The sequence below is a fragment of the Pleurodeles waltl genome, chromosome 9 (genome assembly GCF_031143425.1).
Source record: "Pleurodeles waltl isolate 20211129_DDA chromosome 9, aPleWal1.hap1.20221129, whole genome shotgun sequence".
Lineage (NCBI taxonomy): Eukaryota > Metazoa > Chordata > Amphibia > Caudata > Salamandridae > Pleurodeles > Pleurodeles waltl.
Window position 1 is genome coordinate 1,087,274,269 of NC_090448.1, and position 20,976 is coordinate 1,087,295,244.

The following is a 20,976-nucleotide window of genomic DNA, read 5'->3' on the forward strand; positions in this document are numbered from 1 at the left end:
TGGTGCCTGTAGTCACCGGTATGTGGAGTGCACCGGCCACCAGGACAGCCAGTGTGGCACAGAGCCACAGCACAGCCAGTCCCCCACCTGTGAAGCATCAGAAGTTGGCCAGTGCCCGGCGGGAGAGGGGGAAAACTCCAGCCACCAAAGCCGCTCCCAGGGTTCCCGGTGGGAGTGTGGAGTCAGCTGTGACACCTCCCAAGGTGGGGAAGGGCCACAAGAAACCCGGCAAGTCTGGGAAGAGCTGCACGGCAGAGAAGACCGCCATCATCCCCGCTGTCCAGGAGGCCACCACCAGCCCCAGCCCAGCTGCCCAGGAGGCCCCTGCCAGCCCCAGCCCAGCTGCCCAGGAGGGCACCGCCAGCCCCAGCCCAGCTGCCCAAGAGGCCACTGCCAGCCCCAGCCCAGCTGCCCAGGAGGCCACTGCCAGCCCCAGTCCAGCTGCCCAGGAGGGCACCGCCAGCCCCAGCTCAGCTGCCCAGGAGGGCACCGCCAGCCCCAGCCCAGCTGCCAAGGAGGCCACTGCTAGCCCCAGTCCAGCTGCCCAGGAGGGCACCGCCAGCCCCAGCCTAGCTGATCCGTGAAGGACCGCCAGCACAAGCCCCGCTGGGCCATGAAGGACCGCCAGCACAAGCACTGCTGAACAGGGCACCACCAGCACAAGCCCCGCTGGGCCATGAAGGACCGCCAGCACAAGCCCCGCTGGGCCATGAAGGACTGCCAGCACAAGCCCCGCTGGGCCATGAAGGACCGCCAGCACAAGCCCCGCTGGGCCATGAAGGAACACCAGCACAAGCCCCACTGAACAGGGCACCGCCAACTCAAGCACTGCTGAACAGGGCACCGCCAACTCAAGCACTGCTGAACAGGGCACCGCCAGCACAAGCCCCGCTGGGCCATGAAGGACCGCCAGCACAAGCCCCGCTGGGCCATGAAGGACCGCCAGCACAAGCACCGCTGGGCCATGAAGGACCGCCTGCACAAGCACCGCTGAACAGGGCACCGCCAACTCATGCACCACTGAACAGGGCACCGTCAACTCAACCACCGCCGAACAGGGCACCGCCAACTAAAGCACTGCTGAACAGGGCACCGCCAACTCAAGCACCGCTGAACAGGGCACCGCCAGCACAAGCCCTGCTGGGCCATGAAGGACCGCCAGCACAAGCCCCGCTGGGCCATAAAGGACCGCCAGCACAAGCACCGCTGGGCCATGAAGGACCGCCAGCACAAGCACCGCTGAACAGGGCACCGCCAACTCAAGCACCGCTGAACAGGGCACCGCCAACTCAAGCACCGCTGAACAGGGCACCGCCAACTCAAGCACCGCTAGCCCATGAGCGGCAGGGGCACCGACGCAACTGGGTCCGTCACGGGGTGAGTGATGCACTCTGGGCACCAGTCCCACTCCAGAACCAGTGGAGATATCCATCCACTACCTCGGTCCTTCACAGGATGAAGCACTCTGGGCACCAGTCCCCCTCCAGAACCAGTGGAGACATCCATCCACTAACTCTGTCCTTCACAGGATGAAGCACTCTGGGCACCAGTCCCCCTCCAGAACCAGTGGAGACTGTTATCCACTTGAGAGACTGTGGCTTTGCACTCCCCAGGATTGAACAGTGGGCAAACCACCCACTGTAGAGACTTGAGAGACTGTGGCTTTGCACTCCCCAGGATTGAACAGTGGGCAAACCACCCACTGTAGAGACTTGAGAGACTGTGGCTTTGCACTCCCCAGGATTGAACAGTGGGCAACCCACCCACTGTAGAGGCTTGAGAGACTGTGGCTTTGCACTCCCCAGGATTGAACAGTGGGCAACCCACCCACTGTAGAGACTAAGGAGACTGTGGCTTTGCACTCCCCAGGATTGAACAGTGGGCAAACCACCCACTGTAGAGACTTGAGAGACTGTGGCTTTGCACGCCCCAGGATTGAACAATTGGCAAAACACCCACTGTAGAGACTTGACAGACTGTGGCTTTGCACTCCCCAGGATACATCAGTGGGCATTGAGCCCCATCGTGGATCTGGCGTTGTGCACTCATCCGGCTGAGGTGCCCCCTCTTCCCTTCCCCCTGAGGTGCCTGTTGTATTTCTATCTGATGCCCCTACAGTGTTCTCTCTGTTTTGATCGGGTATCAAGTGTGGGCCTCGCCCATGCATTTTGGGCTCAGTGGTCCACGGACTATAAATGGTGCAATACCTGGACTTGTATTATTGGTGTATATATTTGTTTATAGTGTATATATATTTTGGAGTACTGGATTTTAATAGATTACAATCGTTACAATCATTTCCTTTTGTCTTTGCATTCTTCCTGGGGGCTTGGAGGGTGTAACTGTAATGTATCAACATGTATTAGTGTGTGTGTTGTGGTGGGTGAGGGTGGGGGTGTTGCGTGTGTGTGTCCCTGTTTTTTGCCTCCCTCCTCCCCTGTGTCGTAGGTGCAGTACTCACCGTGGTCTTCGCCGCCGGCGTTCGTGCTCCTCATAGAGGAGCAGGAAGACTATCGCAGGTAGAATTTGGAGTTCCAGTTTCATGGTGTCCTCGTTCCTCGTGGGGTGTGTAGAGGTGAGCGTTTTCCCTTCGAAATTCCTGTTTCCGCCGTGTTTTTATCCGCGGTGAATCTGCCCTGGAAAAGGTGGCGGATTGGCCTGTCATAATAGTGTGGGCGGTACATTGTCTCCCGCCTGTCTGTTGGCGGTGACCGCCGCGCTGTTTTTTTGTACCGCCGTGGCGGTCGGAGTGTTAAAGTGGATGTCTTTGTTGGCGGTTTCCGCCATGGTCGTAATTGCAATTTTTTTACCGCCGGCCTGTTGGCGGTTTTACCGCCGCTTTAACACCGTCCGCCAGGGTTGTAATGACCACCATAGTGTCCGCCTCTCTGCCAGTTGTAAATGTAAGTCATGCTCAGGGACTGATAGGAAGCGGGCGAATACACATTGCGAGTTATGCTATCCCATTTGTAACTTGGATCTGCATATTATATTGTATCACAAAATGCCAATAAAGAAAGTTTAACAAAAAAAAGTTATGCGTGGTCTCAGACCGTTGTTGTTATGAAACCCAAACTGCTGCTTTTCTACCTTCTGGCGTATCTTAATTACTGATCTCATAAAAAAAAAAACTTAGGATCCAGTCTCTCCTTCTACCCTTGCTGGATGGATTTGGTGGATAATGGCAGAAGCTGGTATAGACACGTCCATGTTTGGAGTCCACTCAGTTAGAGGAGCAATGGCATCAAAAGGTTTTATTCCAGCTGGACGTCTAGAGGACATTCCAAAATCAGTAGATTGGTCAAGAGAATCCACTTTTAGAACCTTTTATTTCAAACCAGCAGAGCATATCTCTTGTAATGTCATTGCATAACTTTAAACTTGTCACATTTGAGCCTCTGGTCTAGTGGAACTCTTCCCTTGTAACATGACAGGAGGAGGCAAAGCTTAACCCTACCTCCTCTCACAAATGTTCTAATTGTATTTTATTTTCTTGCCTGACTTCATTATAAGGCATCTACAAGGCAACAGTGTTGCAAATCCACCTTCAATTTTCTTACGTTTCATATGTGGATGTTCTCCATCTTTGTGGTTCAATTTATAAAGTCAAGCGGTTTATGTGGATTTACTTTTATTGGAGTTCTGATTTTATCAAGCTAGAAAAGAAGACAATGGTTGCTGCTCTGCAGAGATGATTATACTACACAGCGTCTCCCGATTGGTGGATTCTGCGTGAGGCCATAGGTGCTCTAGACAGCTGACCTATGTTATGTATTATGTGTCATGTTTTGTCTTTTATATTATATGTTTAGGTTTCTTTGCTGCTACAGATTTCAGTAAAGAAGGTGAGTCATAATCTTCGCTTCCATGTCTTCAATAGAATCCAAGCCTCCAATCACGTTAGTAGGGGACATTTTAAACACTTGTTGTTGTCATTAGTATGCATATTATGAAATGTCTTTACCTGATAGTGAAGTGCCCACTTGTGAAGGGCACATCGTCTATGATCAATAAAACTGCATCCTTTTGAACTCCAAAATCTTGACTGGTCCAAATCATTCTGTTTGTCTTAATGGGGTGTTCAGTGGGCTAGTAAAGCAAAATCCACCACCTTTATCAAACAATGTATTTAATAATGGCAACAAGCTAACAGGTGAGGCCTGTGTCCAATAATTTAACCTAGCTTCAGTAGACATCTATAGGTGAATCCTTGGACTCAAACTAAAGAATCTAACTCCCCTAGAAACCCTGTTCAGTCAAACAAACAACACATAAAGGTACTGCTAAAATGCATGTTGTACTAACTAGCACTCTGCCACCTACAAAATACAGGTATATGACAAAATGGGAGGCTGAACTGGGTGGTGGAATCCCTTCAGAAGAATGGGACATTATATGGGAAAGGCCTGCTAAACACTCTATTTGCAATCACTGTAAAGAAAACTCTTTTAAAGTTATGATATGGTATCTTACCCCAACAAGGTTTGCAGCCATGTTTGTCTCTTCGAATCGGTGTTGGATGGAATATGGTGAGATACATCCACTGCTCCACATGTGGCGGCCGTGTCCCAAACTACAAGAATTCTGGATACATAGGCCCTCATTACAACCCTGGCGGTAAATCCCGCTTACCGTCATGCTGAAGGCCCCCAACATACCATGGCCGCGGCGGAAATCCACTACAGGTATTACGACCCACATCTCGTAATCCGCCACAATACAGACACCCATACAAGTCCGCCACATCAAAGGTCAGTGATAAACTGGCGGTACCAAAACCCACACCGTCAAGCCAACAAGAATACGCCTACACTATCACTACCCACGAATCAACGTGCGGTCTTTCAACCGCGGTAATCCATTGGTGGTACACACCGCCACGCTCAAAATACAAACACACATACAAAACACAAACACATTGGACAATTCGAAATACACACACCTGATACACACACACACACCACACCCACATCACTATAAAACACACACCCACATTACCCACAACCCCTTACAACTAAATTTTTGTGAAGAAGCAGAGAGAGAGAGAATAGCAAACACTACACCAGCATCCACAAGCACACAACACCATCACTCATACAACATCTACGCACCTCAAAGAACACACACCAACACAACATTTCACACAGCACAACAAACATCACCTCACACATCACCCACACCACATCATGGCACCTCAAAGACACCCCAGGTTTTCTGAGGAGGAGCTCAGGGTCATGGTGGAGGAAATCACCAGGTAGAGCCACCAAAGCATGGACACCCATTACCAAAGCATGCCGAGTACAGATACTCACACAAACCCCAAAACACTAATCACAAAATGGCAAACACAACAATGCTAGCAAAGGAGTAGAGGGTAACTCACCCAATGCACAAGATGGCACACACAGATACAATAACTATGCATTTATACCCCAACAGGACCCATACCCAACGTCACTGGACAGGAGGTGCCGGGCATATCCAGTCCCCCCCATAGAAGAGGCCCACAGTGACGACAGCAGCTCTGCACGCCTGGATCTGGATGACCAGCCTGGCCCACCAGGGACCTCTGGACAGTCGGTTCCCCTGCCACAGTCACAAACCACCACAGAGCCTCCCCTCTCAGGAGACACCACCACAGCAACCAACCAGCGGGCCCATTCCTCTGTCCCCAGGACACGTCAATCAGCAGTGTGTCCACCACTACAGGGACCCCAGGCAAACCCACCAACCCAAGACAATCAGGGACCAGGGGTCAGTGGCAGTGGGCACACGGTTCAGGGGACAGAGGCACAGGATAACAGGGAAACTGGGAGGACTGCTGTGCAACAGGGGGAGGACAGGCCAAGGGTACCCACTCTCCACGAGGCACTCTCCAACATCATGGGAGCATTCCATCATTCCCAGGAGACCATGGGCATGGTACTGGCCAAGTTTCAGGAGACCCAGCAGCTGCAGGAGGAACACTACCTGGGGATCAGGGAGGATTTGAAGTCCATCAACACCACCCTGGTCACCACTGCAGGGGTGCTGGCAGACCTGGCCAACACCATGAGGGGCACAGTGGCACACCAATGGGCCCCTGACACTAGCATGAACGATGAACAGCCCTCTACCTCCACCGGTGCTAGTGGACAGGAGGTCCTGCCACAGGGCCAACAGGCCACCAGCACCCCACCCCCTGCAGAAGGAGACCCATCCCAAACGGTCCCTGAGATCCAGGAACAAGACAGAGAACATTGCCAAGACCTCCGCCAGGAAATAAGACTCTCCTGATTGTCACCCTTTTGTCCCACTTTGTCACCCTGACAACTTTGACCTGCCATCACTCCACTTCCTATGCCCCCTTGGACAATGCACCTGCGAGACCAAGAGACTGAACTCTACCATGGACATTCCTCCACCATCACCCTAGCCCATTGCACACCCCCTCCACTTATTAGCACAGAAATAAACACCCTTGAATCACAAATCAATCTGGAGTCAGTCTGTACTTTCACAAATGTGTAATTGCAACCTCTCAGAACTATAGCTATGTCAATGTTCATGTTCACATACCAATGTTACACAGTTGTTGGGCAGCAGTAAACATAGCAGAGGGCACAAAGTGGGACCCAGATCTGTGAAATGGAAAGGCAAAGTGACATGTCAGGGTCCATACACAGAGGTAAAAAGGCAGATTTATGCAATATCCTACAGTAGTATGAGATGTGAGAAGCAGTGCCATCCTCTTACCTGTGTCTCACTGGAAGTTTTGCATGATGATGTTGTTTCGGTTGTCTATATCTTCTTCTTCTGCCTCCTTTTCTTCACTGTCCACAGGCTCCACAGCTACCACAAGACCAGCATCAGGCCCATCCTCCTGCAGAAAAGGCACCTGGAGTCGCAAAGCCAGTTTGTGCAACAAACAGCATGCCACGATGATCTGGCACACCTTCTTCGGTGAGTAGTATAGGGAGCCACCTGTCAGATGGAGGCACCAGAATCTGGCCTTCAGGAGGCCAAAGGTGCGCTCTATTATCCTCCTAGATCGCCAATGTGCCTCAATGTAGCGTTCCTCTGCCCTTGTCCTGGAATTCCTCACTGGGGTCAGTAGCCATGACAGGTTGGGGTAACCAGAGTCACCTGGAAATATCAAGGGACAACTGTTAGACACACACCAACCCTTAGGGACTCTCCCATACCCAGACACCTATTTAAACTCTGTGGGGACCTTGGGCTCACCTATTAGCCACACACGGTGCCTCTGGAGTTGCCCCATCACATAAGGGATGCTGCTATTCCTCAAAATGTAAGTGTCATGCACTGAGCCAGGATACTTGGCATTCACATGGGAGATGTACTGGTCTGCCAAACACACCATCTGCATATTCATTGAATGGTAGCTTTTGCGGTTTCTGTACACCTGTTCATTCCTGTGGGGGGGACAAATGCCACATGTGTACCATCTATGGCACCAATAATGTTAGGGATATGTTTCAGGGCATAGAAGTCACCTTTCACTGTGGGCAAATCCTCCACCTGAGGGAACACGATGTAGCTGCGCATGTGTTTCAGCAGGGCAGATAACACTCTGGACAACACGTTAGAGAACATTGGCTGTGACATCCCTTATGCCATGGCCACTGTTGTTTGAAAGGACCCACTACCCAGGAAATGGAGCACTGACAGGACCTGCAATAGAGGGGGTATTCCTGTGGGATGGCGGATAGCTGACATTAGGTCTGGCTCCAACTGGGCACACAGTTCCTGGATTGTGTCACGATCAAGTCTGTAGGTGATAATGATGTGTCTGTCTTCCATTGTCAACAGGTCCACCAGGGGTCTGTACACCGGAGGATGCCGCCATCTCATCACCTGCCCCAGCGGACGTGCCCTATGGAGGAGAAGGGTGAGCAGAGGGTCATAGACCACATAGGTTTCACAAGGCTGTTTATCACAATTGTAATATAATCGTTGTGTGCCTTTGTCCGTATTCCTGGCCAAAAGTGCTGTGACACAGTTAGTTGGCCCGCCACGTGGCCCCCTGAAATGGCGGCTGCCTGGCCTGTAAGGAGGGACAAGGGGAAATGAGGTAACTGCACTGGCGTTGTGCAGCGTCGCGGTAGGCGGTCGAAGACCGCTGCGCAATTCAGCATTGGTTATCATTGGGCCCTATGGGTTCCAGGAGCCAATGACGATGTACACCAGCGGTGACGGTACGCACCGCCGCGGACGTGACCGACATTTTCTATCTGTGCACTCACTTGATACCTGACCTTCAACAGGATAGGACATACACTGCAAGTGCTGCTGTGACCTCAGTCTAGAAGCAACATTGGCTACAGTGTCTGGGGAAAGGGCCCCTGCCTTCATTGCAGAGGAGTTGGACAAACTGGTGGAAGGGGTCCTCCCCCAGTACACGCTACTCTACTGTCCTCCAGACAAACAGGTGAGTAAACTGTGTGCATGGTGGATGGCAAATGATTGTATGGAGTGTTGTGGATGGAAGAGACGGGGGGCACAGGCCAGCATGTGAGGATGGTGAGTGTATGTTTTTCTGGGCCAGGGTGGGAAGTTTGTGGGCAATGAGTGAGAAGAACTGGACGGGGGGGTAACATCCATTCTTACTTCACTATTCCTCTAGGTCAGCGCCCACCAGAAGAAGGGTATTTGGCGTGCCATCGCCAAGAAAGTGCGGACCCTGGGGGTCTACCATAGACGGAGCACCCACTGCCACAAAAGATGGGAGGACCTGCGCCGCTGGAGCAAGAAGACAGCAGAGGCCCAGCTGGGGATGGCCTCCCAACGTGGAAGGGGTGCCCGTTACACCATGACCCCTCTGGTGTACCGGATCCTGGCGGTGTCATATCCTGAGTTGGATGGGCACTTGAGGGCATCACAGCAGCCACAAGGGGATGAGTACAGTCTCATTCAGCTGACTCTGCGCGTTTTACGAGGTGTCTGGGTGGGGTAAGTGGGCTGTGGGTTCCCCAGGCCAGGGGAGATCCATTGTTTTGCAGGCTCAGTGCCACTCCAACCCCAAAGGTGGTAGTTGCCCTCTACACCTAGTCAGGCTCCTGTGGGTTCCAGCTGTGCATCTAATGGGTCTAGGCAGAGTCCCCCATGGGCATGTGCTTTTCCCCTGCATTGTTAGTGCATGCGCAAGTGCATAGGGCTGCTCCCTGTGTGTTGTGTCCGCCAATGGCAGGCATTGACCATATGTCTCTTCTGTCTTTCCCCCCCTTTTTGTTTTGTCACCCTGTCCTTGTGTGCATTAGCATCATCTGGCGGAGGAGCATTGGCACTTGAGCAGGAGGAAGCTGCAACCCACATGGCCCTGGAGGGTGAATTTACAGCGTCTGAAGACACCAGTAGGACGGAGGGCGAGTGGAGCTCCACGACGGGGACAGGAGCAGACAACAGCGACTCCTCCTCTGATGGGAGCTCCCTTGCGGTGGCAGGCACCTCTGTGCCCACTGCAACAACAGGTACAGCCGCCACCCCCCCCCCCCTACCAGCACTGCACTCCCAGCAGCCCCTCATCGAGTTTCCCGTGCCCGCTCACCCAGGAGGGTGGGCATCTCCTTCGCCCCAGGCACCTGAGGCCCTGCCCCAGTCAGTCTTGCTGCCCTCCGTGAGGAGGCTATTGACCTCCTGAGATCCCTTGCTGTTGGGCAATCAACCATTTTGAATGCCATCCAGGGTGTCGAGAAGCATTTGCAGCAAACAAATGCATACCTGGAGGGCATTCATTCTGGCGTGGCGGTCCAACAGAGAGCAAGGCCTCCTCCAAGCCAAAAGGGGACAGTGCCAAGGGACCAGCAGCGACATCCAAGGTGGGGAAGGGACACAAGGCTAAGGGTAAGTCAGCACAGGGCACGGAGCCTCCGGCTGAGGGACTAGAGTCATCCCTTCTGGCAAACAGAACAGCAACCTGTACAGCGGTGGACACCGCCTCCTGCACCGCCCCCTGCACCGCCACCTGCACGTCTGATGCCTCAACAACAGTCCCCAGCATCATCCCCAGTGGGCAGCCGTCCGAGGCTGCAGGAGACGTCCTGCTGTCTCCCTTACAGGTGCTGACACATTCACCACCGGCAGCATCTCCGCCACAGACACCGCCGCAACCACCGCCACCAGCCCCGCGTCGTGCTCAGACATTGCCACCACAGCCAACATGGCAAACATTCCCAGTGGACAGCCGTCCGAGGCTGCAGGAGACGTCCTGGACCCTGCACAGCGTACATGAGGCACCACACCCAGCACGGCTAGTACCAGCAGGTGGCAGGCAAAGTCGCAGCAGGGTGGAGTGTGTCTCTGACTCCATGGAGTATCATGCTACCTGTTCCCAGGCAATCTCGTGGCACACACACCCAGGTGAGGGAATGGGACCTGTCACACTGCATGTGGAGCACTCTGGGCACCAAGCCCCCTCCAGAATCAGTGGAGAAAAGCATCCACTACCCCAGTCCTTGGCAGGATGAAGCACTCTGGGCACCACGCCCCCTCCAGAACCAGTGGAGAAAAGCATCCACTACCCCAGTCCTTGGCAGGATGAAACACTCTGGGCACCAAGCCCCATCCAGAACCAGTGGAGAACAATATCCACTACCCCAGTCCTTGGCAGGATGAAGCACTCTGGGCACCAACCCCCCTCCAGAGCCAGTGGAACATGTCAACAACTTGAGAGACTGTGGCTTTGCACTCCCCGGGACCAATCAGTGGGCAACCCACCCACTTGAGAGACTTGACAGACTGTGGCTTTGCACTCCCCAGGATAAAGCAGTGGCCAAACCACCCACTTGAGAGACTTGGGAGACTGTGGCTTTGCACTCTCGAAAATAAAGCAGTGGGCAAACCACCCACTTGAGAGACTGTGGCTTTGCATTCCCCAGGACCTATCAGTGGGCATGGAGCCCCCTCGTGGAGCAGTAGCGTCGTCCGTGCATCTGGCTGAGGTGCCCCCTCCCCCTGAGGTGCCTGTTTTTTTCGACCTGATGCCCCAGCAGTGTTCTCTCCGTTTCGAGTCAGGTATCATGTGTGGGCTTCGCCCATGCATTTTGGGAACACTGGTCCACGGATAATGTTTGGAACACTATCCGGACTTGTGTAGTTGCTGTACATATTTGTATATACTGATGATTTAAAGTTATCTTGGCCTGGTTTTTCGATGATTATCTTGTTACAATCATTTCATTTTGTACTTGCGTTCTTCCAGGGGGTGATGGGGTGTAAATGTCATGTTGATGCATGTATTTGTGTGTATGTTGTTGTGGGTGAGGGTGTGGGTGGGGGTGTTGCGTGTGTGTCACTCTCTCTTTCCTCCCCCCCTCCCCTGTGTGCTAGGTGCAGTACTCACCATGGTCGTCGCCGGCATCTTTGGTGCTCCTGGTAGAAGAGGAGGTAAACCAACATGGGCAGGACCTGTAACTCGGGCTCCATGGCGTCCTGGTTCCTCGTTGGGTGTCGAGAAGTGAGTGGTTTCCGTTCCAAGTCCTGTTTCCGCTGTGTTTTTGGTGGCGTTGGTACCGCCCCAGAAAAGGTGGCGGATAGGCCTGTTGTAATACAGTGGGCGGTACAATGTGTTCCGTCTGTCTGTTGGCGGGTTACCAGCACAGTGTTTGTCTCTACCGCCTTGGCAGTCGGAGTGTTAAAGTGGCTGTCTGTGTTGGCGGTTTCCGCCATGGTCGTGATTTCATTTTTTTAACCGCCCGGCCTGTTGGCGGTTTTACCGCCGCTTTAACACCGACCGCCAGGGTTGTAATGAGGGCCATAGTACCTCAATAGTACTAGACATCCTACAATTGCCATTAGAGTGGACACTGCAGCAATGCTACCGAGAAGCAGAGGGACCCATAAAAAATATCTTATTATGACTCTAAAGGGGAAGTTATTAACTCATTTTACTCGAAACTAAACCATCCATAGCACAACTCTGGAAACTTCCAAAAGTCCCACTAATAGGTGTTTGATGGTCAAAACAACGGCCAGTTCATTCTATGGAGAAACTGACTGCTAGAATACAAAATCATAAGGCAAAATCTGAAGCCATTTCGTCACTCTTTATTAGCCACGTTGATGAGCGGGGGAGAGGGAATCTCAACCGTATCTATTTGCCAAATGTAGTGCACAGAACAAAGTTATGCTACTAGCAATTGACAGCCAATTGATAGAGAAGCATGACTGATAAAGAAGTACTATGTATGAGAAACATTATCACCAAAATGATGCCCATGTTCACGATCCCTGAATAATCCTAATATAAGAAAGTGATGTTGTGTCAGCGCATTGTTTGCCTAGAAAGTCAAGTGCATTTATCATGTTGGAATATATATCACGTGCCATTGAACGCGTTCCTTTGTGATTTCTCTTTTACTTTGCGTTGGTTTGTTACGACCTACTATTTTGTAGAGTATTTATTTTCCCACTGTTGGTGTAATTAGAAAAACTGAATGAATATATCCTTTAAAAAAATGAATTAAAATACAGAAGGTTTTCCAAAAAATCCTATTCAAGTACCAGCTATGAGTCCAGTTCAGAAATCTCAAAATCATGAACAAATACTCTTTAATGTCAAATCGCTTTTATATGGTTACTGATAGTTGTTGGGGGCACATTTCCAAGAGAAAACTGCAAAGGCCTGGACACGACATTAAACATGACACTAAACACAATCGTATTTATTCAACATGACTTTTCCATCTTTGTTTAGTCATGGCTGTAGGAGGCTGGCCTGGTTTGTAGTGGGTACCCTAGGTACTTACACCTTATACCAGGTCCATTTATCCCTTATTAGTGAAATGTAGGCAGTGTTCTAGCAGCTTAGGCTGTCTAGAGGTAACTGTAGCAGAGCAGCTTAGGCTGAACTATGAGACATGCAAAGCTCCTGCAATACCACTATAGTTGCACAGTACTTATACACAATAAAAGACAATACTCAGTGTACTTTATTTTAGTGACACAAGGCCAAAAATATCTTAGAGGCAATACTCCTTCTGGAGGTAAGTATTATACACAATATATACACTAGAGACCAAAATCAGGTAAATAGTCATAGAATAGTGCAAACAGTTGAAAATAAAATAGAATGCAATAGGCCTAGGGGCAACACAAACCATATACTAAGAAAGTGGAATGCGAATCACAAATTCCCCCCGAGGCAAGAGTAGTGTTTAGAGGGGCACTAGGAGTGTAAGAAAACACCAAAGGTAAGTAAAATACCCCACCCCAGAGCCCAGGAAAGTAGGAGTAAAGTACTGCAGGTTTTCTCCAGACACACTACAAGTCGTGATAAGAGTTATGGCAAGAACCAAGCAAGACTGCAAGCAACAAATGGTGGATTCCTGGACCTGTAGACCTGTGAAGAGAGGAGACCAAATCCAGAAGTCGCAGAAGATTCCAGGAAGGACAGGAGCCCCTGCCAACCTAGAAGATGGTGCAAAAGAGGATTCTCTGGTTAGAAGAAGTCTGCAGAAGAGCACCAAACAAGATGGCTGTGGGTTCCTGCGTGGTGCAGGAGATGTCCCACGTCGAGAAGTTGGATGCAGGCTGTTTGTATTGCTGGATTCATCCAACAAGCCTTGGTTCAAGCAAGGTCGCGGTTTGTGTCAAAATGGTGCTGCCTTGACCCAGGAGGGACCTGGGCACCTCAACTCAGACTGAGGAGGCAGAGGGGGCTCCCAACACTGGAGAGAGCCCACAGATGACCAGGCAGCATCCACGGGAGTCCCAGGACACGGGGACAAAGAAGGTGCAATTTGCGGTTGGTGCAGCACCACAAAAGAGGGTCCCACGCCGTCGGAGAACTCATCGAGTTGTGCGTCGCAGGATGGAGTGCTGGGGACCTGGCATACACTGTGCAAAAAGGATTCTTGGAAGAAGGCACAGAAGCCCAAGGAGCTAGAGATGACGCGGTGCACAGGGGTACTGTCGCAAACCGGGAAGGCAAGCTCTTACCTCCTCCAAATTTGGACAGCTGGACCTTAGGACAGTCTGGGTCAGATGGGTCCACCACCTGTGTTCGAGGGAGTATTCTCGTCGTCAGGAGAAGAGTTCCCGAGAACCGGTCGTCGTCTTGGAAGGTGCCTGCAGGAGCAGGGAAGTGACTCCATCACTCCACGGGAGATTCCTTAGGTTTTTCTGGTGCAGGGTGAAGACAGGGAGTACTCAGAGCATGCACACCTTGGAAACTGTTGCAAATGCTGGCTGGAGCTGAAGTTGCACACAGGAGTCATCCTAGATACTTTGTTGCAGTTACAGCGGTTCCTGGAGCAGTCTGCGGTTGATCCGACGGTCAGAAGCTGAAGCAGAGGATGTGGAGGATTCCTGGAGGAGTTCTGCAAGCTGACTCTGAAGAGGAACCCACAGGAGAGACCCTAAATAGCCCTGAGAGGGGATTGGCTACCTACCCAGGTATGCACCTATCAGGAGGGGTCTCTGATGTCACCTGCTGGCACTGGCCACTCAGAGATCTCCAGAGGGTCCCCACACCTTGGAGAACAAGATGGCTAACACCAGATACACACTGGAGGACCTCTCGGCACTACCCCTGGGGTGGTGTTGTACAGGGAAGTGGTCACTCCTCATTCCTTTGTCCAGTTTTGCGCCAGAGCAGGGACTGAGGGTCCCTGAACCGGTGTAGACCGGCTTATGCAAAGAGGGCACCATATGTGCCCTTCAGAGCATTTCCAGAGCCTTTGGGAGGCTACCCCTCCCAAGCCTGTAACACCTATTTCTAAAAGGAGAGTGTGTAACACCCTCCTCCCAAAGGAAATGGTTTGTTCTACCTTCCTAGGACTGAGCTGCTCAGACCCCAGAAGGGCAGAACCCTGTCTGTGAGGTAGCAGCAGCTGTAGCTGCAGTGCAAACCTCAGATAGTTGGTTTGGCAGTTTCATGGTGGAGCCCCCAGGATGCATGGGATTGCACCAGTACCAGATTTGGAATGGGGAACAAATCCATGATCTTAGACTGCTTAGATGGCCATATTCGGAGTTACCATTGTGAAGCTACATATAGGTATTGACCTATATGTAGTGCACGCGTGTAATGGTATCCCCGCACTCACGAAGTCTGGGGAATTGTCCCTGGATAGCATGGGGGCACCTTTGCTAGTGCAAGGGTGCCCTCACACTTAGTAACTTTGCACCTAGTCTTCAGTAAATGAAGGTTAGACATATAGGTGACTTATAAGTTACTTAAGTGCAGTGAAAATGGCTGTGAAATAGTGTGTGCACTATTTCACGCAGGCTGCAGTGGCAGTCCTGAAGAAGGGTTTGTCTGAGCTCCTTAGGAGTAGCAAAAGAAATGCTGCAACCCATTAGGATCTCTTGGAACCCCAATGACCCCCTAGGTACCATATACTAAGGACTTATAAGGGGGTCCAGTGTGCCAATTAGAATTGGAATATGAAGCCACTAAAATATAGAGACCAATTTGGAAGCAGAGCGAGCATAAGCACTGCCGTTCTGGTTAAGAGAACTTCAGTGACACAGCTAAGCACTGACAACACACACATAGGCCACAAACTAAGAGCACTGGGGTCCTTGCTAGCAGGATCCCAGTGAGACAGGCAAAACACACTGACAAATAGGGTTTTAACTATGAGCTCTGGGGCCGTGGTGTAGGAGGCTGGCCTGGCTTATAGTGGGTACCTTGTAGTACTTACACCTTGTGCCAGGTCCAGTTATCCCTTATTAGTAGAATAGAGGTGTTTCTAGCAGCTTAGGCTGATAGAGGTAGCTATGGCAAAGCAGCTTAGGCTGAACTAGGAGACATGCAAAGCTCCTACTATACCACTTATATCATATAGCACAATATCATAAGAAAACAATATACTCAGAGTTACTAAAAATAAAGGTACTTTATTTTAGTGACAATATGCCAAAAGTATCTCAGAGGATACCCTCACTTAGGAGGTAAGCAATATACACAAATTGTATGTACACAAACCCAAAACAGGTAAGTAACAGTAAGAAAAGTAGTGCAAACAATGTAGAATCACAATAGGATGCAATAGGTAGACATAGGTCTAGGGGCAACACAAACCATATACTCCAAAAGTGAAATGCGAATCACAAATGGACCCCAGACCTATGGGAGGTTGTAGAGGGTCGCTGGGGCTGTAAGAAAACAGTAAGGGTGTCCAAGATACCCCACCCCAAGACCCTGAAAAGTAGGAGTGAAGTTACCCTACTACCCCAGAAAGACAGTATAGTCGAGATGGGGGATTCTGCAAGAACCACAACCACCAGCAAAACACTGAAGATGGATTCCTGGGCCTGAGGACCTGTAAAGGAAGGGGACCAAGTCCAAGAGTCACGCAAGTGTCCGGGGGGGGCAGGAGCCCAGTAAACCCCAGATGAAGGTGCAAAAGGGCTGCCTCCGGGTGGAAGATTCTGCAACAACGGAAGGTGCCAGAAACTTCTCCTTTGGTGAGAAGATGTCCCATGGCGTGCTGGAGGATGCAGAAGTGTTCCCACGCAGAAATACAGCAAACAAGCTTTGCTAGCTGCAAGAGTCGCAGTTGAGGATTCTGGGTGCTTCTGGGGACCAGGAAGGACCAGGATGTCGCCCCCTGGAGGAGGAGACAGAGGGGGCGCTCAGCAACTCAGAGAGCCCCTGCAGAAGCAGGCAGCACCCGCAGAAGTACCGGAACAGGCACTTAGAAGATCTGAGGACAGCGGTCAACTCAGAGTCACAAAGGAGGGTTCCACGACGTCGGAGTCCAACTCAGCGAGTTGGGCAATGCAGGACGGAGTGCTGGGGACCCAGGCTAGGCTGTGCACAAAGGAATCCTTAGAAAAGTGCACAGAAGACGGAACAGCTGCAGATAGGTGAAGGCATACAGCCCTCATAGCATGCACCACCAGGAAACAGTCGAGAAAGCCGGAAGGATGAGGTGCTACAATGTTGCTGGTAGTCGTCTTGCTACTTTGTTGCGGTTTTGCAGGCGTCCTGGAGCAGTCAGCGGTCGATCCTTGGCAGAAGTCGAAGAGGGAAGAGCAGAGGAACTCTGGTGAGCTCTTGCATTCGTTATCTGAGGAATAGCCCAGAGGAGAGACCCTAAATAGCCCAAAAAAGAGGATTGGCTACTGAGAAAGGTAAGCACCTATCAGAGGGGGTCTCTAATGTCACCTGCTGGCACTGGCCACTCACAGCTGTCCATTGTGCCCCAAAACCTCTGTATCCAAGATGGCAGAGGTCCTGGACACACTGGAGGAGCCCTGGGCTCCTCCCCTGTGAGGTGCTGGTCAGGGGAGTGGTCCCTCCCCTTTCCTTTGTCCAGTTTCGCGCCAGAGCAGGGCTGGGGGATCCCTGAACCGGTGTAGACTGGCTTATGCAGAGAGGGCACCATCTGTGCCCATCAAAGCATTTCCAGAGGCTGGGGTAGGCTACTCCTCCCCAGCCCTTCACACCTATTTCCAAAGGGAGAGGGTGTAGCACCCCCTCTCAGAGGAAATCCTTTGTTCTGCTTTCCTGGGACCAGGCTGCCCAGGCCCCAGGGGGGGCAGAAACCTGTCTGAGGGGTTGGCAGCAGCAGTAGCTGCAGTGGAAACCCCAGAAAGGCAGTTTGGCAGTACCCGGGTTCTGTGCTGGAGGCCCGGGGATGCATGGGATTGTCCCCCTAAAACCAGAATGGTATTGGGGTGACAATTCCATGATCCTAGACATGTTACATGGCCATGTTCGGAGTTACCATTGTGACGCTACATATAGGTAGTGATCTATATGTAGTGCACGTGTGTAATGGTGTCACCGCACTCGCTAAGTTCGGGGAATTTGCCCTGAACAATGTGGGGGCACCTTGGCTAGTGCCAGGGTGCCCACACACTAAGTAACTTGGCACCTAACCTTCACCAAGTGAGAGTTAGACATATAGGTGACTTATAAGTTACTTATGTGCAGTGAAAAATGGCTGTGAAATAACGTGGAAGTTATTTCACTCAGGCTGCAGTGGCATTCCTGTGTAAGAATTGTCTGAACTCCCTATGGGTGGCAAAAGAAATGCTGCAGCCATAGGGATCTCCTGGAACCCCAATACCCTGGGTACCTAGGTACCATATACGAGGGAATTATAAGGGTGTTCCAGTGTGCCAATGAGAATTGGTAAAATTAGTCACTAGCCTGCAGTGACAATTTTAAAAGCAGACAGAGCATAAACACTGAGGTTCTGGTTAGCACAGCCTCAGTAATACAGTTAGGCACCACACAGGGAACACATATAGGCCACAAACTTATGAGCACTGGAGTCCTGGCTAGCAGGATCCCAGTGATACATATCAAACACACTGACAACATAGGTTTTCCACTATGAGCACTGGGGCCCTGGCTAACAGGATCTTAGCGAGACAGTAAAAACACCCTGACATCTACTCACAAACAGGCCAAAAGTGGGGGTAACAAGGCTACAAAGAGGCTACCTTCCTACACCTGGCTAGCAGGATCCAGTGAGACAGTAAAAACACACTGACACACACTCACAAACAGGCCAAAAGTGGGGGTAACAAGGCTAGAAAGAGGCTACCTTCCTACACCTGGCTAGCAGGATCCAGTGAGACAGTAAAAACACACTGACACACACTCACAGACAGGCCAAAAGTGGGGGTAGCCATGCTAGAAAAAGGCTACTTTCTCACAAAGGCCTATTAAAGCATCTCTAGTACACATTTAAAAGTGTTTTTATTCATATTTACAGTTTGAAGAATATACGGTTCAGATGTAATTTTTGTAATTTTGCTTACTTTTGTTCTGACCGGGACGATAAAATACTGGTGAAGCCGGTAGAAAAACAGAGAGGTGGCAAACCTAAGAGATAGTGAAAGGCAGCAGCCGCGAAACTGTTTCTCTCGACAGTTTAACAGTTTAGGAAATAGAGGATTAGAGGGTTTGGTGTTTGGTCCAGCAGCATGAGCGCGCCCTCTCTCTCTCTTTGGCGCGCGCTCATTTTTTCTCTCCGGCGTGAGCTCTCTCTCTTAGACTCTAGTTGAACGCGGCGGCCATTTCTAAAGAAATTAAGTACAATTTGCTTGGACAGAAACATGCAAGCATCTTAGAATGTGTTGAGAATACAAGTGAACCATACAATTAATAGGTTTGCCTAATTAGGCTAAAATATAATTTCAAGTAGTTTAAAAATCCTACCTATCCTATACTCAGTTTAGAATATCTAAACTGAGTATTTAATCAATCCGTCAGTCATCTTATGATAATTAAGACAAACACGTGATCGTTCTCTTTAAAATTATATTTTGTGGTCGATCGTAAGAACTGTGCATTAGTTGGGAAACGTTGCTTTAAAACGGCTGCAGCAACTAATGTGCCGACAGTCTGGTTCTCTGCTGTAGCCCTTCTTCTGTTTTCATGGCTTGGCAGTTGACCGACAGCCAGAAAATTGCAATCAGAGCCTGCTGGCTAGAGAGGCTTTTTAAGGGGGCAGGGTAGGAAGAGGCGGAGGAAACAGCTGAACAAGGAACAGGCGATCAGCGAGCCGAGCCAGCAAGAGTGGGGAGAGACTGAGGACAGCGGGCTGCAGGGCAGCCCGAGCTTTGCAGAGACCAGAGGAGCCCCCTCTGCTGCTGCAGCTCTGCTCCGGCCCCTCAGATTCCGCAGAGCTCCGCTTCCTTCTATCTGGACTGCACAGGAAAAGCCGGGATACTAAAAAAACAGGAGAAACTCGCACCAAATCCTGGTTTAAATTGAATCCCTTTAATTGTGTGCAGTACGGACTGTCTTGTGACAGCTGTCTTATTTGGGTTTTAATCGGCACTTAATTAACTATCGGTTTGTATCAAACAGTTACCTGTTTTTGAGTAAAGATGAGGATTTTTGCGAAATAATTATTTTTTTTATATACGTATTTTTATCTTGTGGTCCACCTTTTTTTCACGCCAAGACCCTGGCGCAGGTACAGTAACCAAGAAACTCCCCGTTTTATGTAAAATATGTTTTGCCTGTAGTGTTGATTGCCCCGTGCTGTGTTCCAGGCCATATGGCAGTCCGTGTGTGTGTGTGTATATATATATATATATTTTTTTTTGCGGTGGCGTTTTTTTACGGGCATGTTTTTTATTAGTCATTAAAACCAACTGCAGTGCTTTGTGAAAGGGGAGCCACCTGTGTAGTTTTCTCGCAGCTGTAACGAGGACCGGCTGACACAGAAATGCTGGCGTAATAACTTCAGGTTTACAAAGCAATGTCTTTGGTGGGATTAATAATTTCGGCAGGCCATAACAGAAGCCTGTTTTTATTTCATCTGTTAAAATGAATTGCCCCTGAAAGCAAGGCTGTAGTGTAATTTTGCAAAAGTGTTACTTTAGACTAATCTCTGACCTGTGTTGTGTTTTAATAATTTAGTTGGCACTACATGGAAATGTGAATGTAGTCCACAATACTATGTTGTTATGTGATCTCGCGTGCAATACGTTTTCTGAGCATTATCACTTTGTATATTGTGCCCCAGTGTACATATAGTGCATGCATGTACAGGGTTTTACTGGTACTTTTTTTGCTTTTAAATGCATGTGTGTAGTTCACAATGTATTATTGTGCAGCACTGAGTACAAACCGAACTCTAATTCAGCTTTTCCACTGAACGTCATACTTTAAGAAATATATATATATATATGCGCCAGGACAGGTAATCCATTTATGGCGCTACATATATGTGCTGGATAATTGTACTTTATTGGGGTTAGTACATGTGCAGAATTGCATTGGCTGGGCACGCTAGTTGTCGACCTGTACAGACCACTGCACTCGAGCATCCGAAAGGAACCCCTTGGCTTTGCTTGGCTAGACAGCTCCGAGCGCACAGGGCGCTCTGCAGATACCCAGAGGCTCAGTGGTTGGGATTACGTTATTTTCCGCCTTGGAAATGCCCATGTAACTCAAGCTGCTAATGATAAAGGGGGATCTCGCTTTTCTGCTGACTCTAGTATTTTTTTCCGTTTGCATGCGACTTTTTGTTCCCTTCTGCAAACCAAACCGTATGGCTG

The 20,976-nt window shown here is 50.3% G+C and overlaps 1 protein-coding gene across 3 annotated transcripts in view; it reads left to right on the top strand.

Annotated features, from left to right (window-relative positions):
• The first annotated feature begins 19,375 nt into the window (after positions 1-19,375).
• MAPKBP1 (mitogen-activated protein kinase binding protein 1) overlaps positions 19,376-20,976 on the top strand; it is a 533,456-nt gene continuing 531,855 nt past the window's right edge. For all 3 annotated transcript variants that reach the window (XM_069208767.1, XM_069208768.1, XM_069208769.1), the window contains exon 1: positions 19,376-19,886. The gene's annotated coding sequence lies outside the window, so the exon portion shown is untranslated. The remainder of the gene's footprint in view (positions 19,887-20,976) is intronic.